At 47.6% G+C, this 26,552-nt stretch overlaps 1 protein-coding gene across 3 annotated transcripts in view; it reads right to left on the reverse strand.

Moving 5' to 3' along the window:
* Nucleotides 1-22,808, reverse strand: part of ZNF831 (zinc finger protein 831) — a 109,985-nt gene extending 87,177 nt beyond the window's left edge. The window contains exon 1 of one of the 3 annotated variants that reach the window (XM_070801369.1): nt 22,589-22,808. The gene's annotated coding sequence lies outside the window, so the exon portion shown is untranslated. Of the gene's footprint in view, nt 1-5,274; nt 5,794-22,588 lie in introns of those variants that run through there. The other 2 variants (XM_070801368.1, XM_070801370.1) reach the window with 2 other exon arrangements.
* Nucleotides 22,809-26,552: the final 3,744 nt, after the last annotated feature.

Genomic DNA, 26,552 nt, shown 5'->3' on the forward strand with positions numbered 1-26,552 from the left:
TAGAAATTCTGGCCAGTGCCACACAGCAAGAAAGACAATAAAAGATACAGAGACAAGAAAGGAGGAAATGAAACTTTCTATATTTGCAGATGACACGATCATCTATGTAGAAAATCCCAAGAAATCAGAAAAAAAGAGAGAGAAAAGGAAAAAAGCTTTCTAGAACTAACAAGTTCAGCAAAGTCATGGTCTACAAGATCAACACACAAAAATCAATCCCACTGCTGTATACTAGCAATGAACAATCGGAAACCCAAATTTAAAATGCAATGCCATTTACAAGCACTCAAAAAACTGAAACACTTAGATGTAAAACTAACAAAGCATAACCAGGACCTATATGCTGAACACTACAAAACACTGATGAAAAACTCAAAGAAAATCTAAAGAAATAAAGAGATAGATTGTGTTCATGGTTTGGAAGACTAGCCATAGCAGAGGTGTAAAGATGTCAGATTTCCCCAGAGTGATAGAGAGACTTACTTCAATTCCTATCAAAATCCCCATAAGCTTTTTTTTGTGGGCATAAACAAGATTATTTGAAAATTTACTGAGAAAGGTAGAGGAACTAGGGTAACTCAGTTTTGGAAGAAGGATAATAAAATGGGAGGAATCAGTTTAAATTTTCAATAAATTTTAAAACTTATTACAGCACTACAGTAAAGAAGACAGTGCCATACTGGTAGAGGTACAGACACATAGATCAAATTGAACAGAATTAAAAAAAAAAAAAAAAAACAGAAATAGACTTGCACAAGTAGGCCCAACAGATTTTTAACATAAGTTCAAGCAATTTGGTGAGGGGAGGGTAATCTCTGCAATAAACAGTGCTGGAGTAACCGACATCCAGAGATAAAAAATAACCTCAACTACACCTCAGACCTTACTTATATTAACATTAACTCTAAATGTGAACCAAGCTTAAATGGAAACTATAAAACTATAAACTCTAGAATAAAAAAACAAGAGAAAACTCTTTAGGATCCAGGGCATAGGAAAGAGTTTTCGGACTTGACACCAAGAGCATGAGCCATAGAGGGAAAATGTATAAATTGAATCCCATCAAAATTAAGAATATCTCCTCTCTGAGAACCCCTGCTTTGAAGAGGATATAAAACATCAGCTATAGTCCAGGAGACAGTATTTGTAAGCCATATATTAGACCAGGGAATTAAACCTAGAGAATGAAAACCTAACATAAAAAAAAAATTTAAGTTAAAAAAAAATTCAAACTATATGCCAATATACAATAAAAATTAAATTTAAAAAATTCAGCAACCATCCAATCAAAAAGTGAGCAAAAGACATGAAGAAAGACACATTGCCAAAGATATACAGATGGAAACAAGCACATGAAAAGATGTTCAGCACCACTGGCCATCAGAGAAATGCAAATGAAAACCACAGCGAAATATCACTGCACACCCATCAGGATGCGGAAATGAAAAACAGTGATAACACCTAGTGCAGGCGAGAATGTGGAAATACGACATGAATGGCTGATGTGAATACGAAGTGATAAGGCCATTCTGGACACAACTTCGGCAGCGTCTTGAAAAAAAAAATTAACCTGCCACTACCATTTAACCCAGGGATTACCTTCCTGGCCTTTTATTCCAAAGAAATGGAAACTTAGATCCACACAGGAGACTGTGCACAAATGGTCATGGCAGCTTTATGTGTAAATAGCTGATAATTGAACTCAGCCCTGATGTCCTTCAACAGACGAACATTTAAATTAGCTGTGGTCCAGCCATGTCCTTATTACTCAGCAATCAAAAGGAGTGAACTATTACATGGAACAATACTGATGAATCTCCAGAGCATTATGCTGTGTGAAAAAAGCCACACCCCAAGGCCAGACACTGTAATTTCATTTATACGACATTCTTCTTTTTTTTTCCTATTTTATTCTTATTTTTTCCATTTTAAAATGGATGTGTAGTTGCTGTATAATCTTATATAAATTACAGGTGTATAATACAGTGATTCACAATTTTTAAAGGTTACACTCCATTCCATTATTATAAAGTATTGGTTATAGTCTCCTTGTTGTACTGTATACCCTCATAGCTTATTTTACCGCTGAGAGTTAGCACATCTTAATCTCCTAGATGTGTGTTGCCGCGTCCCCCTTCCCTTTCCTCACTGGTAAACCACTAGTTTGTCCCTATATCTGTGAGTCTGCTTTTCTGTTGTTATATTCACTGGTTTGCTGTATTTTAGATTCCACATGTAAATGATATTATACAGTATTTGTCTTTCTTTGACTTCAGTTAATTTGTCTTTCTCTGACTTCACTTTATGGTTTATGATCATCTCTAAGTCCATCCATGTTACTGCAAATGGCATCATTTCCTTCTTTTATGACTAATATTCCATTGTGTGTATATACCACATTTTCTTTATTTATTCATCTCTTGGTGGACACTTAGGTTGCTTCCATACCTTGGCAATTGTAAAAAAAAATGCTGCTATGAAAGTTGGGGTACATCAATCTTCTAGAATTAATGTTTTTGTTTCTCTCAATATATACCCAGGAGTAGAATGGCTACCTCTTGTGGAAGTTCTTTTTTTTTTTTTTTTCACTTGTGTAATAGTCTTGAAATGACAGATTATGGAGCTGGAAAACAGATGAAAGGTTACCAGGAGTTGAGAGGGGGAAGTGGGTGTGGCCACGAGATATCCCTGTGGTGATGAAACAGGCTGTATCTTGACTAAATCAACATGCAGGTTGTGATTTGAAAGATGTTACCATGTAGGGAAACTGGCTAAAAGGTACATGGGATCTCTTTGGATTATTTCTTACAACAGCATGAAATAAAGAAAGTGAAAGTGTTAGTTGCTCAGTTATGTCCAACTCTTTGGAACCCCATGGACTGTAGCCCGCCAGGCTCCCCTGTCCATGGAATTCTCCAGGCAAGAATACTGGAGTGGGTTGCCATTCCCTTCTCCAGGGGATCTTCATGACCCAGGGATCAAACCCAGATCTCTTGCAGTGCAGGCAGATTCTTTACTATCTGAGCTGCCAGGGAAGCCCTGCATGGGAACTGCATGGGAACCTACAATTATCTCAAAACAAAAAGCCTAATTTATAAAAATAATAAATAGTAAATAAACAGAAAGAAAGAGCACTGAAACAGGAAGTGACCTTCATAGCATGTGAGCCCATGTTATTTACTGCAGCATCTAGAGACCTAAAACCATATCCCTCGGCCTGGGTGCCATAAGGCTGCCCTTGGAGAAACACTGACTTGGTGCATATCATTTTCCTCTGCATCATTTTCTCTAGGTCAATTCACTTGTCCTCAGGTGCCCTTATATTCAGAGGACATTTTTACATCACTGCCATAAATGGCAAGGCTCCCCCATTATATGAGTGCAAATGATTATAATGATAATATGATATCAGTGAAGACCCTCAGAGACTTCTCACTTCATTGCAAGTCAGAGCAGAGGAAAGGCTACCCTGACAGACTCTGTAGAGATTCCTGACTGTGACCATTCAGAGAAACTTGGTCATCTTTGCTCAGCCACACCCAGAAGGACAGAACTCCCAGACCTCGAAGACCATACCTGTCTTTGACCCTTTACTCAGCTCCCTTCAAGCTCTATGATTTTGTAAACTATTTTTTAAAGCACTGTAGGGCATCACTGGCTTCCCCAGTGGCTGAGCAGTAAAGAATTCATGTGCCAGTGTGGGAGACTCAGGTTCAATCCCTGGGTCAGGAAAATCCCCTAGAGGAGGAAATGGCAACCCACTCCAGTATTCTTGCCTGGAGGATTCCATGGACAGAGGAGCCTGGCAGATACAGTCCATGGGGTCACAAAGGGTCAGACATGACGGAGCACACATGCATGCACATACAAGGCATCATTGGCCATGCCACACGGCCTGTGGGATCTTAGTTCCCCAACCAGGGATTGAACCCGGGCCACTGCCGTGAAAGTGATGAGTCCGAGCCACTGGTCCGCCAGGGAATTCCCAACCTCTTACGGCTTTGAAAAAGTTGCCTCGACTCTCCTTGCCATGTTTTCCTTCTCTGAAGGTCAGGGCTTATGCCCACTTGTTCAGAGGATCGGACAACTGGCAGATGTGTATGGTGGTGAGCACTCTGCACTGGGTGTTTTTCTCTGTGTTAATCTGACACAGACCTCCCCACCCCCTTCTACAGTCTTGGTTCTCTGCATACACGCTTGTGGTTTCTGCCACGAGAAGGGCCTCTGGCTGGTACCCACTTGGCTCTCCTGGTGGCCTCATTTCCCCTTGGCAACTAGGCAGTGATTATTTAAGTTTTGGGGGATTCCCCCTCCCCTGTCTTTCTGGTCAAAGTAAAACCGAGGGAGCAAACCTTCATCTCTTGGCTTCTCTGAATCTTCCCACAGTCCCCAAGCCTGTGCAGAACCCAAACGCTTGCTCTGATGGGTATCAGTCTTGTGATCCTAAAAGCTTGCCCTTAGTTGGGTACCAGAATTAGTTAAAAGGCACATTATTTTAAATTGGCCCTGACGTCGATTCTGCTTTTCCCAGTCTCCCGACGTTATCGTTTTTCTAAGTTGCATCCTGTCTCCCCTTGCATTCCGGCAGATAACATCTTGGCTCTCGTTCTTACAGGAAGATTTGCGACGGGAGCAGAGAGGCATGCCACCTCTCAGGACATGGGCTCCAGGGCTTATCTGACAGACCCTCCAGCTCTTAGCTATTTTGGACGCTGGGAACCCAAATATATGTATAAATACATGGTCCCAGGTCCAGGGTCCCTTGTAAATCTCACTGAAAAATGCTCCCCTTGGGTGGTTGCTCAGTAGAGCTGCTATAAATAGTATGACTCTCAAATACCTTGATATTTAGATTATACTGTATGTTTTTTTTTCTGACTCTTGGGCTAATAGAACTAATGTTCCTAACCAATTCACACCTTCAGTTTAATTAGATCCATCACTAAAAAAAAAAAAAAAAAGAACTGCTTACCAAGCAACAGCAACAAATTTCCTTATAGGTTTTTCTATGTTCAGGAGAACACGGATTGCAGACTCGGTTTCTGACAGCCATTATGATTTGCAGTAAATATTTTGACAAAAAGAACAGTGATGGTAAGCACACAGGACAATTACTGAACTGGGTCAAGCCCAGTTTTATGCAGCATTTTCTTTTTAACTGTATGCTTGAAGATAAATACATCATTAAGAGTACAGGGTGAGGAAAAAAAAAGAGTTTGTTTTTTAAAAAACTAGCATTATCTATAGGCTTACCTCGTGAAGTATGTTACATACCTTGATGGAGAGAGAGGTACCTGCGGCCAGTGGTGCTCCAACTCAAACACGAATGACCTGGCCTGAAGCTGGGGAGACATCCGTGGCCCCAGAAAAGAACTCAGAGCAGAGAGGCGCTGGCCCAGCCTGCCTCCTACCCTCTTTGCTGAAATGGTGCCCACTCTACAGGCAGCATCTCCGAGGGCAGAGGCACCCTCTTTGTGTATTAGAAAATAAAGTAAAAGAGGATGACCTCCTGTGGCTTGGCCTTTGAGTCAACACTGGGCTTAACTGAGAAAAGCACCGTTTTGAACAACCTGGAGGAGACACATGCAGAGATGAAACTTGGTCTGGCTCAGAAATAGGAAGTCAATTCTTTTCTATACATCACTTAATGTCACAGTAACAACCTTTAAAAAACAGGAAGAGAGAGATGCAGAGAGGGAGAGAAAAAAAATACAGCCTCTGCTGAGACCTTCAGTAATTGTGACTATTGATCTAACAGCGCATCTACCGAGCCTGCTGCTGGGAAATGGAGGTGTGGCACCCAGCATATCAGAGACGTGTTTGTCCTGTGAAGGCTGGTAAGAAGTAGAGCCAGCGTCGTTGTCTTCCTGGAGGTGGGGTTGGAAGAAGCGTCCAAGAACCTCCCCACATAATACTGCAGGTTCTCAGGGCCCAGGTAGGGTATTTCCACTGCAAGTGAAGAAGGCCTGACAAGGATCTCTGTGATGCTGTCTTTATTTAAAGTACTGGTACTTTGCTCAATTTGGAATCACTTGCATTAATTTTTTAATTTTTTTAATTTACTTTTTAAATTGGAGGATAATTGCTTTACAATATTGTGTTGGTTTCTGCTGTACCATTAATTTTTATTTTCAATACATCGCATGAAAACATTATCTTGATGACTTCAGTTTGGGGCACCCCTAAATTCTGCATCCATGGTGGAGTTTTCTCTGACTCCCCACTCTAGTCCTTGCCCTGCTCTCTCTTACTTTGTAAGGAGAAAACACAGGAGTGATGGAGCATTGAAAAGTATAATAAATACAATCCATAAATATGTAAGAATACAGTATGTACAAGTTCAGTACATAAATAATAATTATTCTCAGTGGTGGAAGTTGAGAGGCAAAATGAATCTCTAAGTCACATAGAAAACAAACTTATGGTTACTAAAGGGGAATGGGTGGGGAGGGATAAATTAGAAGTTTGGAATTAACAGATACACACCACTATATATGGGTTTCCCACATGGCTCAGTAGTAAAGAATTCTCCTGCCAATGCAGGAGCCACAGGAGACAGGTTTGATCCCTGTGTGGAGAAGATCCCCTGGAGGAGGAAATGGCAATCCAATCCAGTAGTCTTGCCAGGAAAATCCCATGAACAGAGGAACCTGGCGGGTTACAGTCCATGGGGTCTAAAAGAGTCAGATGTGACTCAGAGACTGAGCACGCATGCACCGCTATATAGAAAATAAATAACAAGGACCTATAGCACAGGGAACTGAAGATATTAAAGATATTCAGTATCTTTAATAATCAAAAATGGAAAAGAACTTTAAAAAGAATACATATATACATGTACATATATGTAAAGTTAAATCACTTTGCTGTGTACCTGAAACACAACATTATAAATCAACTTCAATTTTTTTTAATTGCAGCTATTGGTATGGTTAAAAAAAACAAAAAAGAGTCTCAGGGCTTCCCTGGTGGTCCAGTGATTAAGACTCTCTGCATGTCAACCTCCAGCTGGTCATGTATCTAAGCCTCACACTGAGCTAGATTGGGCTTGGGGAGGAATTTTACTTGGGTGAGTGAGCTGGTCTTTGGAAGAACCACATCCTGAAGATTCATATGGATTCCACTCCCTATACCTCTAGCATCAACGCTCAGGCACCTCCCCAGCTATGTGAGCCACCAGGTGTGCAAGTGGTCACAGGTAGTATGCAGGTAAAACTGGGAAAGCCGGAAGCAATGTCTCAGTGGTGTAGCATGAGCACAGCTCCAATGTCCCTTCCCCTCCCCAGGACCCTCCAGCATCCCAGATCCCAGCACTGCCACCAGCATCCAATCCAATTTATTGGTATTAACAATTTTCCCATTGTTAAATATCATAGAACCACCCCCTGACCATGACACAGAAATAAAGCATCACGGAAGCCCAGGGAAAGACAGTTTGGGGAACTTCCTGGATAAAATAGATGAGCTGGGTGTTGCAGGATGCTAAAGAATTTTCTGGGCAGGTGTAGCAGCAAGAGGCAAGCTGGGGAGGCTTGGAAATGCACGAAGGTCAAAGGTTTGTGAGTGTCTGGCTGTCCCCGACAGGGAGAGGGAGGGCCATGGGACAGCTGTGGATGCAAGGAAGAGAGAGGAGAAGACTGGAAGAGCTGAAGAGCTGGGCCTGCCCCTGGAGTAAGGCAAAACTCCCAGAAGTAGAGAGCCATGGGGGAGGATGCAGAAAGGACTGAGAAGGCGGTAGGTAGACAGTCCCCCATAACCAAGGAAGCCCTCAGAAAAGAATCTGTCTCTACATCCGGAAAGGGCTTTGATTTTCTCTTTCCTCCTAAGTTACAGTGTGAATACACTTCATGAAGATAGCTTAATGGGAAAGTTTCCCTGTACAAAAGTAACTTAAAAAATCATGACTTTGGAGTTAATTGAAAATAAACATATCAATGGATGATTAGATTAAAAATCTCACATATCTATGCCATGGAGACATGAGGCAACAGAAGAATGAAATCCTGACCCTGGAACAATGTCAGTGGACCCCCAACTACACTGAATGGAACCACAGCTATGCTGAGTGGACCCCAGAACTATGCTGAGTGGATCCAGAGCTATGCTGAGTGGACCCCTAACTATACTGAGTGGACCCCAGAGCTACTCTGACTGGACCCCAGAGCTACTCTGACTGGACCCCAGAACTATGCTGAGTGGACCCCAGAACTACGCTGAGTGGACCCCAGAACTACGCTGAGTGGACCCAGAGCTACGCTGAGTGGACCCCAGAACTACGCTGAGTGGACCCCAGAACTATGCTGAGTGGACCCAGAGCTATGCTGAGTGGACCCCTAAATATGCTGAGTGGACCCCAGAACTACGCTGAGTGGACCCCAGAACTATGCTGAGTGGACCCAGAGCTATGCTGAGTGGACCCCTAACTATGCTGAGTGGACCCAGAGCTACACTGAGTGGACCCCAGAGCTATGCTGAGCGGCAGAAACCAGACGCCAAAGACGACATGTCGTCTGGTTCCATGTATATGAAATGTCCAGAAAAGGCAAATCTGCAGAGACAGACAGTAGAGTTATAGCTCCTTAGGGCTGGGGCTAGGGAAGGGAGTGACGGCTGCTACGTGCAGAAGTTATTTGGGATAGGGGGGTGGAATGTTCTGGAATTCAATCATAGAGATAAGTGCACAATTTTGTGAATACACTAAAAACCACTAAATCATAGACTTTAGAACGGAAACATTATGGTATGTGAATTATATCTCAAGATAATAAACAATCCCTCCCCTCCCAATTTTTCTAAGTACTGTCACATAATTCATCTGTCCAGATTGGGAACCAGATAACTAACCCAGTAAGCATGTGACAACAGTCACCAAAGAAAAAGAAAAATCATTTCCGAATTATTGTGAACTTGCTTTCTTGGGCCTTTTTTTTTTTTTTTTCCTCCCTCAAGGAAACAAACAAAAAAGATATATCACTCCCTTGCCAAGAGTAAGGCTCGTTTGGCAAAATTGCAGTCTGTCATGACAGTTCTCTAAAGAACAGCTCTCAGGTGCAGCTAAAAGACAGCAAAACCAGGACAGGACGCAGATGTCCTGCAGGTCCAGGAAGACTGGATGGGAAGAGGAACTTACACGAGGAGCAATGCTGCATGGCCCCTGTGCCCCTTTGACACACGTTCCCTTCCAGAAGTGGGGACGGGGGGAGTCTAATGACCCCGTGCCTCTGGGGTTCAATGAATTTCTGTCCAGAAGTGGGGCCAGGGGGAGCCTAATCACCCCCTGCCTTTGGGATTCAGTGCCCAGAATCTTCCCTGGCCCCCAGAGATGCAGCCACATGGCACAAATCCCCAGGGTGGCTGCACCTGGCCCCCTTCTTGCAGCTCTGAGAGCAGCTCTCCCCCAAGACTCAGCAGAAGGATGAGTCTGTGCAGGAAATCTGGGGCCCGGGGACCTGGCTCAGCCTCACCAGCAAGCAGGGCGCTAAGAAGATCTCGAGGCTTCGGATGAGTCAAATCTGAAGTGACTGCAAGACGCCTCCAGATGTGGTCCTCTCTCCACATCCTGCTGCCAGCCCTTCTCTCCCCTACCTCCAGGGGCCTCTGCAAAGCCTTGAACTGGGTCCAGAGCAGATCATAGTCCCCAGGGCATGTGTTAAACGAAAGGAAATGAGTGGATGTGTCTGTTTGTCGTTTGCTTGTTTTCACTGTTGTGCAGCAGCAGGACAACTTGTGAAGAGACTATGCAAGACCAGTCAGGACAGACAGCCACCCTTCTCCTTCGACTCTTCTGAGATGGACCCTCACATTTCTTGTCCCTCTCAGGTTGTCTTCCCCGGGTGTCCTAAGTAATTGTTTGGGCTTCCCTCTTTGTCACCTGATGGCCTGCACAGGATCAGCCCGAGGACACTATCTACCCAGAGACAAACCCCATCAGATTTCTCCAGCCTTGAGCCAAACCCAGACCTTGCATGGGGGCCCGTAGAGACCTACCAGCCAGGTGGGACCTGCTGGGATGGAAAAACCTCCAAGTCTCCAAGCTTATCAACTGCAGAGTGTTCACAGCGGGCTTCAAGCGGGAGGCAGGGGCACACACACGCGCTCTTGGGAACATGCAATCGGGTTTTCATTTAAGCCTCTTTCCTCTCTGGATTCCATTTCCCTTAACATTCTCCTTGTCAAAAGAGGTTTGTAACCACAGTCCCCGTGTAGTGAGAAATGAGGTTCACCTGTAGAGCTCCTCTTAAGGGGAGCCCTCCACAGGGCTGGGACGCGTCCCCACGGCCGTTGTTCTCATTTCTGTGCAGATGGAAAAGTGCACTCCCCTGAAGAGCAGTTGCAGGAGTGGTCGTGTAATTAACTGCCTGAGTGTCCTCTGGGCCACTTCAACCATGTTTTTATTTAAAACATGCCGCATCCAGCCGGTTTTTGATTATCCATGATAATGGAGGTCAAGGGTCAGCAGAATAATTGAGATGGAAACTTTATTCCCACCAGAGGGTCTCCCGCTCCCCCACCTCCACCTCCACCTCCTGCCTTCCTCCTGCTGAGGAAGGAGGCGCTGTTGGATCGTGGAAGAGCTGCTGGCCTGGAGGCTCCCTTGGGCCAGTTCCACAGTCAGGATTCTACAACCAGATTTCTGGGGGACTGTACACCATGCCCTCCCTTTCAGTCGGGGGAAGGGCGGTGGTGATGAAAAGGAGCCAGACCACTGCATGCCGGATCCTCATCCCCAAGCTGAGCGTCATTTTCATTTATACTTCTAACATATTTCTTCAAACTGACATGTTTTTTTGTCATTTAATTGTTTACAAACTGTAATCACAGTTGATGTGGTCATGATATACTTCTGTAATATCCATTAAAATAATTCCCTAGGTAGTCACTTTTTAAAAAGATATGTCAGAAGACACCACTTGACCCTCGTCTGGATCCTAGAATAGAAAGCCAGCATCCAGGGAAGACTGAAAGTCTAGATAACATCTGGAATTCAGTTACAGTCGTGCGTCAACATACTACATCTCTGTCATTGTGCAGCCCTGTGTGCATGTCAGATGCTCACAGCGGGACAAAGGGCTAACTTTGCAACTTTCCTGTAAATGGAACATGACTCCAAGATATAAAGTTTATCTTCAAATGTTTAACAGAGATGCAGATGACTTGCAGACACACCTTCTCCTGAAGAGGCCGGGACGAACTGTGAGAGAAACATTGAGATGCATACACGACCACGTGTAAACCAGAGCCAGTGGGAAGCTGCTGTCAGCACAGGGGGCTCAGCGCAAGGCTCTGTGAGGACCTACAGGGGTGGGGTTCGAGGGGAGGGGCATAGGGGAGGGAAGCCCAAGAAGGAGGGGATACATCTGTACATGTATATAGTATAGACACAAATGTATATATGTATAGCTGATTCAGGGCTTCCAATGTGGCGCTTGTGGTAAGGAACCCTTCTGCCAATGCAGGAGACAGAGACGTAAGAAACACAGGTTCAATCCCTGGATGAGGAAGATCCCCTGGAGAAGGGAATGGCAACCCATTCCAATTTTCTTGCTTGGAGAATCCCATGGACAGAGGAGCCTGGCAGACTACAGTCCATGGGGTCACAAAGAGTCGGACACGACTGAAGTAACTTAGCATGCAAGCACATAGCTGATTCACATTGTTGTTCAGCAGAAACCAACATGACATTGGGAAGTAATTATCCTCCAATTAAAAAAATAATAATAGTGTTTAATGGTTCCACCTAAATTTACAGAAGTTAAGAAATTAAAAAAAAAATACAGTACCCCAGGTCTAGATACCAATCTTGGGAAATGTCACGTCAGACAATGTGCCAGCCCTTTAGACTCTTCTGATATCGGGAATGGGCTGGGTTTGGGTTGGTTTCTCTGGTCCAGACCCATTCAGGGGAGGGTTGAACGAGGAAGCAGGAAGACGCCCCTGGCTGTGGTTCGGTGGGCGGGGGGCACAGGTTCATCAGGACAATGTCCTTCTGACTCTCAAGACAGTTTCCCCAAAACTGTCCTCCTCCACCCCTGGTCAGCAAACAAATGCCCCCTCCCTTTTCCGGAACAGCTCCCATCACTCCAGCTTCCCGGCTCACATCAGGCTATGATCGTACTACATCCGGGGAAAGATTCAGAGCCTCCGGGGCCCATTACTGCCTTGTTGTTGATGCTCCTGCCGTAATTGCCTGAGCAGTTCATTTTCCTAGACGGTCACCCTGACTCTGCTTTCCCAGAGCTAGAGAGAACAGAAGTGCCTGAGTGACAGACCAAAAGCCAGGCGAAGGCAATTGCATTTCGTTCCCTACCCATAGTACCCCTATTTAGGAAGGCATGCTGGAGCTCTTGAGCACTTGGCTGATCTGATTTTTAATCATCAAGTGTAAAAATGAAATCATTCCCAGCATCTGAAGTGATTTTTGTCAGTGTCACCCACTGTTTCTGTAGATTAATTTTTTAGACCAGAAAGAAAAAGCCCCACGTTTCAGCAATAAAAAGAAAAACTGGTTCCCCTCTTCCACCCCCTGTCAAAAGTTTCTTATGTAATGAGTTTGTTTTCTTGTTCTTTTTTTTTTAAGAGGAAGAGCTCACTGATCCAGATGGGGAACAAAATGGTGGGGCTAAGACCCCCACCCCACCCACCCCTTGGGAGATGGATTAATCAGTGTCTTTCAGATGTATTTACAAAAATGATATGTTTAAACATTTCAATAAACAGATTAAAACCAAGATTTGTATATCAGCCTCTGCCAGCTACTTCTCCAAGCCAAGTATCCCTTTGTCCTCATGAAACCGAATGATGACTGTTCCTCAAGTCCAAGTCCTGGCCTAGGAGACCCCAGGGATTTTGTTCTCTCAGTGGCCTCTGAGCTCGTGCTCTGGCTTTCTTTCCCACCATCCCATCCTCCGGGTGTGTCCCTTCCATGTTGTTATTGTTCAGTCACTAAGTTGTGTCCAGCTCTTTGCGATACCATGGACTGCAGCACACCCAGTTTCCTTGTCCTTCACTCAAACTCATGTCCATTGAGTCAGTGGATTGGCTTGTTTTCCTGTCCAGGAGAAGCTGTGCTTTGTCCAGTCTGCCCTGTCACCTCCCACTGCCCAGAGAAGGTTTTGCCATCACTGAACTGTTCTTCACTGGAAGGACTGATGCTGAAACTGAAGCTCCAATACTTTGGCCACCTGATGCTAAGAACTGACTCATTGGAAAAGAACCTGATGCTGGGAAAGATTGAAGGCAAAAAGAGAGGAGGGCAGCAGAGCATGAGATGGTTAGACAGCATCACCGACTTAATGGACATGAACCTGAGCAAATTCTAGGAGATAGTGGAGGACAGGGAAGCCTGGCACGCTCCACTCTATGGGGTTACAGAGTCGAACATGACTGAGTGACTGAACTGGACAATAACAAACTGCTCTTCGTCTTTTCTGTGATACATGTTCAAGATGCTTGAGGAAAAATAAGGACAAAAACCAAACAGGCAGATACCAACCCAAAAAAGCCATGAAGAAGAAAATAGAACCACTCCTGGGAAATTGCATTCCACAGCTACTCACACATTCACCAACTATTTCTTGAACACCAAACAGGTTCCAAGTTTCTGTTCTAGGTCAAAGGATCAGGGGAGAATAAGATAAGGCCCCTGCACTTGTGGGCTCACCTTTTGGAGTAGGAGACAATCATATAGAAGAAAACACATAAGTGAGTGAAGTCATTTCAGATAGAGATAAGTGATGAATAAAAAAAAAAAGAATGGAGTGCTGTGACACATGATGAGGACAGCTGAAATGCAAGGATGATTCAGCCAAGGGGAAATCTGAGGGTGAGTTGTTCCAAATGGAGGGAGTTTGATGTGCAAAGGTCCTAGGGTGAGCACCCACTTGGCAACTTAAAACCAGCAGAAGGCTGATGGATATGCATAACAATAGCAAAGAGGAAGATGCTACAAGATGAGGCCAAAGTCCAATCAGAGGACAAGGGGTGTAGAGCTTTTGAGGCCACAGGTGGCTCAGATGGTAAAGAATCTGCCTGCAGCGCAGGAGACCCAGGCTTGATCCCTGGGTTGGGAAGATCCCCGGGAGAAGGGAATGGCAATACTGAAGCCCCACTACAGTATTTGCCTGGAGGATTCCACGAACAGAGAAGCCTGGCGGGTTACAGTCCACAGGGTCGCAAAGAGTGGGACATGACTGAGCGACTAACAGTAACATTAAGACATGGCAGGGAGGCTGGGAAATCTGTTGAGAGAAAGAGGGTCAGGACAGAGGAACGAGCTTTTCATTGGAGTTTGGAGAAGAGGGACATTGGAGGAGGGAACGTGGATGAAAAAGGAAGAAGAAATGTTTCAAGTTTTGCTGTGGATCATGAGACTCCTCCCCAGCACTGAAGAAACTCAAGCAAAGGACCTTGCTGTTTGCCTATCAGATAAATCACCTGCTGTCTCCTACAAGCCCCTATCTGGGGCTTGTAAAGCTGCTTTGAGACTGGACCACATGAGTTCCTGTTCCAAAGGTGTTACATACTCATTCTACAGGCTCGACCCATGTGTGTGACTATGTTCTGGACTCACGATTCCTCTCCCTGGAGCAGGAAAAAGTGATCCAGCCTGGCTAGATGTTGCATCCTCTGTGAGGTGTGACCCAATTGTCCAGGCACCCTGGGAACTTGTCCTCTCTCAGGGAGCTCCTGTAGCTTGCACATCCTTCCCCATGCACTTCAAACAGCATGTTGCAATGATTGGTTTACCCATCAGCTTCTGTCACCAGTTGCACTCCTTGAAGATGGTGACAAATTTTAACTTTCTTAGCCCAGCTCCACGGGGCTTCCCAGCTGGCACTAGTGATAAAGAATCCGCCTGCCAATGCAAGAGATGTAAGAGACATGGGTTCGACCCCTAGGTCAGAAAGATTCTCTGTAGGAGGGCATGGCAACCCACTCCACTATTCTTGCCTGGAGAATTCCATGGACAGAGGAGCCTGGCAGGCTATGGTCCATGTAGTTGCAAAGAGTGGAACACAACTGAAGTGACTTAGCACACACACATGTAGCCAGCTCCACACAGGTACTTGGTAAGCAACTGTCAGACCGACTTCCCAGCTGTGCTGGGAGAGCAAAGGTTGTTTGTAGCTTTTTCAAAGAAAGAGTTCCCCCTGGCACGAAACAGTGGGGCAGTAACTCCCTCTCCAAGGCTGGGCTGGCCAAAGCAACTTCCTACCAGGTCCTTTTCCCTCTAGGACCTTCCTGTTCTCCAGAGCTTATCATGGCAGGGATGCTCAACCTCTGACTTGTCCTTCCTCGGGTGTACTTGGTGGGGGCAGGGGTGGCTAGGACCATCAGGTGTGTTTGTCCAGTCTCCCGATCAAGTCTGGGCAGCTGGGAGACCCAGGCTTCTGGGGGCAGCATCCTGAACCATGAAGCACTTCACCCAGTGGGCCTGGGAGCAAGACCGCTCGGTGAGGCAATCGGTTCCTCCCACCATGACTTCTGCTCCATGGGAAGCCCAGCCCAGGGAAGTGGGAGCCAAACACAAATCAGGCCCTGACCTTCTCAAAAGTCAGGCAGCAGGGCTCAGGCATGCTTAATATTGCATTGACTTCTTCCTGTTCTCGTGGGGTCCAGTTGTGCCGAGTTTGGCCCCGAGGGGAAGAACTCAGGGCAGTGCGGGCTGGGAGCCAGTGCACGTGTTCTCTGTAGGCGGGAAGGAGAGGGAGCCAAGAGCGGTGAACTCAGGAACACGGTCTGCAGGGGCCGCTCAGCCTGCTGGGCTGTGGGTGGAGAAGGCAGTTGAGCAGGATGGGAATGGATTGTGTGCCCACCAGCAGCAAAGGTCCAGTGATCTCCCTTCACCCCCAGGCCCCCTGTAAACACCACACTCCTCCCATGACCAGAGGGCTGATTTTCAAACAAAATTCCGTCCAACATCCTCACTCTAGTCACAGCTCCCTGAAGTAGTCTCTGCCACCTGCATTGTCGCCAGGGTGCTGGCCTCTGCACACCTCTGCGGCTCCGTCCCAAACCCCACTTCCTGTTTGCATCCCAGCCCACCATGGCCTTTCAGCTCCTGCTGGCGTGGGGGCCCCATGACTTGTTCTGTGTCCGTCCTTCCGTCTACATCTCATTGCCTTGCTCCAGACCTTCAGACCTAACTCAGATCTGGGGTCTTCTGGGGAGCCTGAGAAGAAGCTCATGTCACCATGCTTAGCCATTAACCTGAGCTCCTTTCTTCAGCAGACAAGACAGAGGGGCTGGGGCAGCCCACCCCTCCATCATCAGTCTCTGGGCTCAGTTACTCTCTTGGGGAACATCTCTCAACATATGGGGGTGCAGTTGGCACCAACATTTGGGGCCAACCCTGTTAACTCTAAAAGCACAAATCCCAAACCATCTCACTTAAAACTTGCAAATCTCCATGAAGACTTTCCCATGAGAATTCACTCTCTCCAAAAAGTCTGTGCCCAAGATTCAGGTATCAATCCTCAGTGGACAGGGCTCTACCAAGCTCCCAAAATCTCAGAGCAGGGGTCTTAGGGCACCTAAGGTTGAACCTGGGCTCCATTCTCACTAGTTGTGGACAAGTTCCTTTGTCTTTCAAAGCCTTCACAGACTGCTCTGTCTGGCAGGGACGATAATAACCCCAGGCACTTGAATTAATTAAGTTCATGGTGCTCCCCAAAAGGCGGGTGGATCTCTAACCCCAGTCAGTGTTAATGGGAGCATTTTTGTGTGTGTGTGCTCAGTCATGTCCAACTCTTTGCGACCTCATGGATTGCAGCCCGTCAGGCTCCTCTGTCCATGGAATTTTTCAGGCAAGAGTACTGCAGTGGGTTACTATTCCCTTCTCCAGAGTATTGTCCCAACCTGGGGATTGAACCGCGTCTGTTGCATATCCTGCATTGGCAGGCAGATTCTTTACCACTGAGCCACCTGGGAAGCCATGGTGGAAGCCAGTGGGAACATTACAGCTGCAATTATTCTCATCAACAGCACCCATTCTGGGCATCTTGGCAGGAGGATGACCAGAAAGAGGGACTGCCTCTTCCTCTCTGGAGAGAGATCCTGAGGAGGGCTTATCCTGAGAGACAGGAGCTGTGTTTCTGGCTGGGTGTGCACAGATCACAATGGCAAGTCACGCACACATCAGTGTGTTCCCCCTGCCTCATGCATCCACCTCCACACCAGCCCCCTTGCATCCTCAGCTACACCAGAGAACATGTGTGTGTGCTTGTTCACACACACACACACACACACACACACACCTCCTGCTCCAGGCCAAACATGCTCCAGGAACGTGGACCTCACCAGGTCCCAGTGGCACTCAGCCCAGTACACCTGCCATAGCCAGAGACCCAGAACAGTAGTGGGGTGCAGGTGGGATGAGCTCATGGCCTCCCACAGGTACACACTGCCAGGCGGCCAAGTGTATTTGCATATAATTTGCATGTGTTGATACAGCCTTCCCATCTCTGCATAGAGCGTTTCCAAGCTAACCTGTTATTACTGCTCCTCCAAAGCTTGGTTTTCCTAGGCGCTTGCTCTGCTTACCCACCCACTCTAAGAAAGTCCTAGGCAGGGAGGCAGAATCTGAGCACCTGGAAAGTCAGGCCAGCATCCCTGGGTCTTGGCTGCTCCCCGGGACAGCGAATTTCATCATGCCTCCCCGGGAAAGACCCAAGGAGACCACCCTGCATATAAAATGTTACTGTGTGCCCGGAGCCAGGTACCCACTACAGCACATAGGCAACTTTATTCTCCTCAGGGCCCAGGGAGCTAATCTGATGGAGAACTTGACCCCAGCTCCTCCCAGAGCAAGTTTTTCAAGTTTGCATGGGCATACCCCGTACTACAGATACTACTACTGAGTGAGTGAGTGAGTGAAAGTCACTCAGTTTTGCCCGACTCTTTGCGACCCCGTGGACAACACAGTCCATGGAATTCTCCAGGCCAGAATACTGGAGTGGGTAGCCTTTTCCTTCTCCAGGGGACCTTCCCGACCCAGGAATCAAACCGGGGTCTCCTGCATTGCAGGCAGATTCATTACCAACTGAGCTATCAGGGAAGCCCATACTACTACTACTACTTGTAGCAAATATATAAAAATGCGGAATGCACTGAAAAAACATATATGTATGTGGGCATATATATACCTTTAAATGAATCACTGTGCTGCACACTTGAAACTAATATGGTAAATAAACTATACATCAATTTTTAAAAATGCATGATGGGAAAATTAAAAAAAAAGAAAAAAAACGCATGATGGGGGGCTTTCCTGGTGGGCTCAGTGGATGAGAATCCACCTGCCACGGCAGGAGACATGGGTTCAATCCCTAGTCCAAGACAATCCCGCATGCCAAGAAGCAACCGAGTCTGAGTGCCACAACTGCTGAGCCTGTGCTCCAGAGCCCGGGAGCCACAACTACAGAGCCCACATGCTGCAACTGTTGAAGCTGCTGCTGCCTAGAGCCTGTGCTCGGCAACAAGAGAAGCCACTGCACGAGGAACCTAAGAAAACTGCAGTCAGAGAGTAGTCCGTACTCGCTGCAACTAGACAGAAGCTTGCACAGCAACAAAGACTCAGCACAGCCAAAAAAATAAAATAAATTTTAATAAATAAAATTATTTTTTTTAAAGGGAAAAGGAAAAAAAATGCAGAAGGGTGAGTTTCCTGGCGGTCCAGTGGCTAAGACTCCGTTTTCCCAATGCAGGGAACCTAGGTTCAATCCCTGGTTGGGAAACGGGATCCCATATGCCACAACTAAGAGTTTGCATGCCACAGCCAAGACTGAATATCCCACGTACTGCAACTGAGAACTGGTACAGCCAAATAAATACATAAAAATAAATGTTTTTAAAATTAAAAAATTTAAAAATACAGGATGCCTAGTTAAATTTGAGTCTAGAAGAAACAACAAAGAACAAGCTAGTATATCCTGTGCAATCCTTATACTATAAGAGAATTCACAGCGTCCCTGAAGTCCAGCTGGGCACCCTGTATTCTCTCGGACAGCCCTACCTAGGACCCCAGATCCACTGGTTTCTAGTATCACTAAAACCATGTTTTCTCCCAGCTTTTAGCTAAGACCAGAGGAACAGGGCTTTACTGCCTAACTGTCCAGCTTCCCACTGTAGGATAGAAAGCTAGAGCAGAGGCTCCACCTAAGGTCAACTGAGAACCGCCAGAAGGAGACACAGGGGCAGGGAGAACACATGTTTCCTAATTTAGTTAAACATTGAAAAGCTGTTCCTCTTCTGTGTCTGGGAGGAGCGCGGTGGTTATCACTGTGGACGTGAGCCCACGTTTCCTGTGGCGAGAGACACGTGTGTTTGCATCAACAGGCCCTGTTTCTAGGGACCCCCCCAGGATGTGAGGCCCACAGCGGTCACAGAGGAGGAGGGGGCCAGGGAGGACCTGTAGATGGGGCTGCTTGGGAGCTAGGGGCCCTGGAGAACCCTGCCCCTCACGTGGGACGCCCGCCTCCACGCTGCACCCCGTCGAGCTTCCGCATTGCACTGCAGACAACTGGCCCTTCCCAGGACCATAGGTGACAGTCGCCTAGCTGCAGACCTTTGCTGGGGGTGGGAACTCAGCAGGCAAGGAACGGGGCTGGGGACCTTTGCCCTTCACCTGCAGGGAGGCCACCCCTCCGGCCCCACAGGCCTCCCTCCAGTGGGCTGAGCTCTGGCTCTTCCAATGGGGCCCCTGTACTTCCAGAATGGGCAGGACTCTGCCTGCAGACACCACAGGTAAACAGGTGCCTCGCCCAGGAGTGAGGGAGAGGAAAATCCTTCATCAAGCCTTTTTTAGGGGAAAGAGTTATTTTATAGTAAGATCGGTGGATCTACTATGGAAGGCAATGCAAAAAATAACATACATAAGGCTCCGTTTCCTCCTCCATCAGAAGGTGATGGGATGGCTGCAGCCTCCCAGGCATTACAAGGACTAGAAAAAGAGATGCAGGCAAAGCATCTCCTTCCCGGGCATAACACTGGGCAGTCAGAGTCAGCAGCAGCAGTCACCTTCTCTGATCATAGTTTTGGATTTATCCCTTCAACTGGCCTGGCATATCAGACCTCTCTGCACTTAAACAAATTACAAAGCTGCTAAAGACTCCAGGTTTTCAGCACCGGGGGAAGCTTTCACTTCATTTTCTAAGGGCATCCTCTGGTCAGGTCTCAAGCAGGTGACAAGAGCCTGAAGGTCTGTCATCTGCCCTGTCTGATGTGCCCAGGTGGGCACCCATCTCGTACATCAGTGGCCACACACATGGCAAACCTGGAAGGAACCAGAGGTTCCCATTAGAACGGAATTCCCGCTACCCATCCACTGGATCCCCACTCATCACCACCTGCTAGCTAGGTGTTCCCGGCCCAGAAAAATCCAACTGTGGTTGCTGAAGAAGCTTTGGTAGAGGATGTGATGGGCCATGTTCAAGGAGCTTGGTGTGGTCAGGAAGGAATGACTCACCCAGACACACACAGCTCACATGCATGGACTAGGGATCCTTGAGTCCGCTGCCTGGGTTGAAGGACAGAACCCAATCTCGACAAAACACCCAAGTCAGTTCCCTGCCTACTCACACCCTCTCGGTGGTCCTGACCCTCCTTCTTAAGAACTGCTCAAATTCAGTGATGCTAATCTCTCTTGAGGACCCGAGCACTGAACCTGCCCAGTGGCCATCAGAGATCAGCCACACTCTTTGTATTTCTTCACTTGATAGAGAGGTCAACCACTGCTCTGGAATGTTCCTGGGTGGGGTTGTCCACTCCCCTGTCTCAGATGGACCAACCATGAAAGACTCAGGAGCTAAATGAAGACCATACATAGGCGGCTCTGAACACCTAGTCGTCAATGACTGAGTCTGACTGTAGGGTCGCGGGGGGATATTTGAATGAATTTAAGAGAGGACAAGAGATGTCCTCTCGAATCAGGGGCTGGGATGCATTCACACTTTCTTACTGACCTAATAATTGTTGCAAATGTACAAAGACAGTTGTCTCAATGGTTCCACTACTGCTCGGCGTTGTTTCTCACGCTTGCCTCTTCCTCATGCCAGCTGTTATCCTGTTTTCACCTCAGAGAGCGAGGCACCCTGCTCAGGACAGCTCCGGCATCTAAACTGCTCTTTCAATACAGCCTGGGCTCCAAAATATGAACAGGCGTTTTCAGGGTAAGTAGCCTCAGGTGAGATTTCAGCCAACATCTGACCACTTCCAAGTCCCATGATGAGTTCCTGCTAAAATATTACGCTTCGTCCGAACTACCTTGGGAGCGATTCTCTGTTTACAAAACACACTTCGTCAATATTCACCCCGTGTGGAGATTAGGGAGCCCCGTCCTTCTCTGTAGTGGTAGAGATGCCTCTAAAGCCATTTTTTTTTTCCAAGCCATGATCCAACATCTTTTCCCCCCAATTTCGACTCCGTACAGCCTTTCCTTTTTGAAAAACAAAGCATAACAATTGCAATTCTCCCTTGGCCAGTGGCCAGACCTCCACGGGTTGGAGCCAGGAGATGAACGGATACACCCGGAGAGGGCAAGGTCAGAGAGCGCAACATTCTGGACTCGTGTTTGTGCAGGAGACCAGACCCCGAGGCCCGAGAGCGCCCAGACATGAGGGTCGACACCTCCCGGTTTGAATGACACGCTCAGGACCTTCAGAATCTGAAACACGCCTATGACATTAATTAATGCCAGGCAAACTGTAACAGCAGATCTTAGAGACTAAAAATAAACCTATGCCAACTGATTCATCCCTCACTGCACAGAATTTGGAGCTTTTTTTCTCTGCTTCTCTTCTCCAAGTACGTTACATTGTGGCCTTTTTCCTTTCCCTCCATCTTTGTCGTTCTTCTCTAATCCCTCTCCTTCTGGTCCAGAGGTTGAAAGTGTCCAGAGGAGATGTCCCCACTCGGTTCCCCTTCGACCCACAAACATGCTTAATAAGCAAGGAAATCATTTCTTTTCCTGGCTCCCATGGCGGTGAGCTATGTAATTTGTCCTTAATATTTTCCATACGGATGTTGCTGTGTTGCCTCACACACACACAACTCTATAGCTTCATTTCCGATTACAGTCCGTTCTATTTTAAACTTTGTTGATTTCTACTGGGAAGGAAGCCTATTTCATAGAGATTAGCTGGACAGCTGGGTCTGATTGCTTCTGATTACCGGGCTTGGGGCCACTGGGCAGACAGGTTTCCCAAAGTCCCATAGATGGAGAACCACTCTGTAGGGACCCACTTTGGGGTCAGCGCTCACTCCAAGGAGGAAGGTCAGTGGCCTCAGTCGGAAATCAACAGGTCAAGCCAAAGGCAGGGTCAGCCCTTAGTCCACGTCTCGGCTCAGGAGGCTGTGCTGAGAGGTGGAGGAGGGGGCCTGAGAAGCCCCCTGACTCCAAGGCACTCACGGGGACCTGAGTGGGGGCTTGTGTCACAGAAAACTGCGTGTGCTTGGAAGAGAGCATCCATCATGCTTGCCTGATAGAATCACTCAGGAGGTGACAGACAAGGCTCAGTGATTAAGCTCCCTTCATCTGGCCTTGCCTCCCAGACCTCCAGGTGCACAAAGAAATCACAAAGACCTCTCTCACCTTGAAGTGGTCAGTCCACAGGCAGGTGGGGGCTGCCGCGCTCTCCGGAAAACTGGTGGCTCCGATGAGGCACGAGTTTCCTCCCTCCTCGTCCCATGTCTGCCTTTGCTTCTCTTTCTGCCTTCTCTAGAGGAAACCGAGTGCTGGAAAATTTTTTTTTAATTGTGTGTGTGGAGGATGGTGGGTGTCAGGGGTGCAGGGTGGTGGGGGGTGGTGGAGGGACCCGGGGGGTAGGGGTGCAGCCTGCCCTGGTGTGGGTTCGGGTGTAATGGCCGATGCTGGAGATACGGCTTGCCTGCCGATGCTCAGTGCTACTGCAGCTCTGTGTGTGGGCGGCGGCAGCTACACGGCTGGGTTTCAAACCATTACACTGAACATTTGCAAACAGATAAAAAAACAAAACCATCCGGTACAAATGGAATCTTCTGTTTTTCTTTCCCCCCACACACTCTCCCTTGCACCTCTCTTCTGGAGTTTCGGAGAAGGTGGGCAAGGGTGGGTTTCTTTCTCTCTCGGCTCCCCCCACCCCATCACCCCATGTCTTCTGGCCACACCATTTACCCTTAGGGCCACTGAGCTGGACGGGAAGGTCAGGTCATACAGACCAACCCCCAGGCAGTGGGCATGCCCAGACATTTGGGAAGGATTTTCTCTTTTCTGGGGTCTTGCCCTGATTCCAGCCACTGAGACCCATCACACCCAAGGAGGGTTTGTACATCCATATTTGGCCACCTGGATCCCTCCTGGTTGCAAAGCTACCTTGGAACTGGCTGACGAACGGGAGAGAGGTGCACTTTCATATCCAGTGAATGCCTTCTCAAGGAATACTCTGTGAATGGTGGCATAAGATACTCCATGAAAAGGGAAAAAAAAAAAATCCTGTGGACAAATTACCTTGGAAACTATTGCATCCCATATCACTCTAAGATAGTCGCAGAGCATGTTGGCAAGTAAAGACTGAGAAGTCCTTCAATAAAGAATCCTGTGTAATTTTGTCTAATCCAATATTTCCAAAACATGTAGACCTTAGATGAAAGAATCCCCTCTCCCCAAATACCACCACCACCCATGACAACACACTCATATGTATGCACACTTTGTACACACATTCATGTACCCCACCCCCAGTGGAGGCCTGACCCCAAATCAACCCTTTCAGCCAAGAGAGGACAGGTAAAGTGAGATCCTGGGAACCAGGCAGGTCAGAGGTCACCATCTCAGAACACTCTAAGCTTGTTACTAACACGGGTGCTCTGGCTAGTTACCATGAACTGGAGACTGTGCTTCCAGCTGGACAAGGAACATGAGGGAAGTGGACAATTTCCTCAGGGCTGTGTGGAGCTGAGTCAGTGCAGCTTCTCTCCCTTCCAGTGGGTCTCCACCTCACTTTTGCAGCCCAGGGATGGGGGTTGCCTGAGGTCAGAGCTGACCCAAACTGGCAGGGTTGCAGAGGTGGGGTTGGGGGACAGACTCCCTGGGGGAGCTTTCTGGCACCCTGTTCAGACCCTTGATGGACACTCTAAGGATCAGGTGGCATATCTGATCCTGGACAGTGTGAGACTTAGGGAACCAGAATAGAAGAAGCGTGAAACATAGAAACTCCAAGAGAGAGACCTGCTGCATAGAGAAGCTCAGGTCAGAAGGGACCATGATGGAGGGAGTTGAACAGAAGTAGGGGAGGACAAGACGGTGCGCCCTACTGGATTTGGGGGCTGCTGGGCCCATCAGTGCCGACAGACTCTAGCTCTACGGCTCACTGTCGATGGGGCGTTGGACACTGGGCGTTGGCCTCTTCATGTGAAAACTCCTCAACAAGCGTGATCTTGCCCTCGTGGGCATTTGAGACTATCTGAGGACATTTCTGGTTGCCACAACTAGGGACAGGGCTACTGGCGTCTGGTGGGTAGAGGCTGGGGATACTGTCGAATGCCCATGAAGATGGACAGGGCGGCCCGAGACAGAGAATGATCCATCCTGAAGGTCAACAGCCCAGCAGAAGTGAAGGACCCAGTCCGGGTGAGTCCTTCAGCCCCCTTGGTGGGGCTCAAGCGAGACCATGCACACAAGGATTCTGAGTAAAGCAGAAGGCAGTTATGTTACATTTGGCAAGAAAGAGACTTCCTTATCATTTAGGTGGCATTTCATCTCTGATTGGGGGGCAAAATGGAAACAGATGGGAAGTCGTGTAAGAGCTTTCTGCTTCAGACCAAGAAGAGAGAAAGCCTGCTGGCCCTGAAAACACTCCAAATCACATGATTAAAAAAAATAAATAAATAAGAAAAAGAAATGAAATGCCTCCTCTTGCTTAAGTACACCAGAGAACTTGAACTCCATGTGAACAAAGTGAAATGGGTGCAGAAAAGCTTTAAAAAGCTCGCAAGCACTTCGATGAATAATCATTGGTAATTAGAGCATTTTACAGAATCCATTAAAGAAGCTTTAAACAAAGCTGAAATTATTTGTTGACCTTTCTCTGAAGGAGGGTAACAGTTGTGCTGACAATACTAATGCATCTGGCCTGGTCGGGGGTTTTCTTTCAAAGAAATCTGGGGCCAGGCTTGCCACGCAAGCCCCAGCACACAGCAAATTATTGGAGGACAAAAGGAAAGTGAAATTCAAGCTCAGATGTGTATTCCAGGTGACTGCCCAACCTTGAGGAAGAAAACTGCCCATTTCTCACTCTGCACCCCAACTCTGGTAGGACCCCGAGGGCAGGACCTGGGATCTTGGCCCTGGAAACAGATTTTCCTGGATGATGAAGAAGTACAGGTGGGAGCCCGGGAGAGGCAGGTAGGGGCTGTCCTGCTGTGACTGGAGTGAGGGTCAGGACCGGTCAGGCCTATTTTTTCAAGGGAAAAACAACCAGCCAGCTTTCTGGTGTGGACACAGAATGGGACCCACAAGCACCAGTTACATCAGCTTCCTCCAGGAGCCAAAGCAGAGCAAGGCCGCCTGCGAGTCTTGACAGCCCAGTGCCTCCCCAACCACTGAGTGTGTGTTAGTCGCTCAGTTGTGTCTGACCCATAGACTGTAGCCCGCCAGGATCCTCCATCCATGGGGTTTTCCAGGCAAAAATACCAGAGTGGACTGCCATGTCCTTCTCCACCCTCACCACTTACCCATTCTTTAACCAGAACAGGCAATGGCCGTGTATCTGAGAAATTCCCCATGCCAGCACTTTGGCACTAGGAGCAAAATGGTGATGGATAAACAAAAGCTAATCTCTGCTTCTGTTTACATGGGGTGCATGGTTAGGTAGTTTGAGATGGACATGTACACACTGGGTATATTTGAAATGGATAACCAATAAAGACCTACCACATGGCACAGGGAACTCTGCTCAATGTCATGTGGCAGCCTGGATGGGAGGGGAGTTTGGGGGAGAACGGATATGGATATGTATGGCTGAATCCCTTTGCTGTCCACCTGAAATTATCACATTGTTAATTGGCTATACTCCAATACAAAATAAAATGCTAGGGAAAAAAAAAAAACAAAAACAGAACCTAGTGCAGTTCTGAGTAATGGATTTTACAGTGTGCCTGGTGGTCTAGCTCTGCCGCCTTCCCTGTGAGGACGTGCCAGAGGAGGTCCAGGGCTCCCCGCTCAGGCGTGTCCCACTGGGGAACCAGCTGCTCTTCACAGGAGTGGCTGCTGCTTTCTGAGTGTCTCACTCCCTCCTATGTCCTCTCCCCCATGGCTGCCACCCTGTTCCCACCGGCAGCCCCCTTCACCCGACACTCCCACTTGCCCAGGGAGTATCCAGTGGCCTCACTTGGTTCATAAAAGACCTCACAGTTGGACAGAGCCTACCTTCTGGGCCAATTCCTAGGCTTCAAGCCATCCTACAGATGACTGTGAGGTCAGCCACCACTGAGCCAGCCCCAGACGAGGGAGCAGGGTCTTGTGTGTTTTCCCAGGGAGCACCACCGGCATTCCACAGAGAGCCCCTTTCCCAATACAC

The sequence above is a fragment of the Bos indicus genome, chromosome 13 (genome assembly GCF_029378745.1).
Source record: "Bos indicus isolate NIAB-ARS_2022 breed Sahiwal x Tharparkar chromosome 13, NIAB-ARS_B.indTharparkar_mat_pri_1.0, whole genome shotgun sequence".
Taxonomy (NCBI): Eukaryota; Metazoa; Chordata; class Mammalia; order Artiodactyla; family Bovidae; genus Bos; species Bos indicus.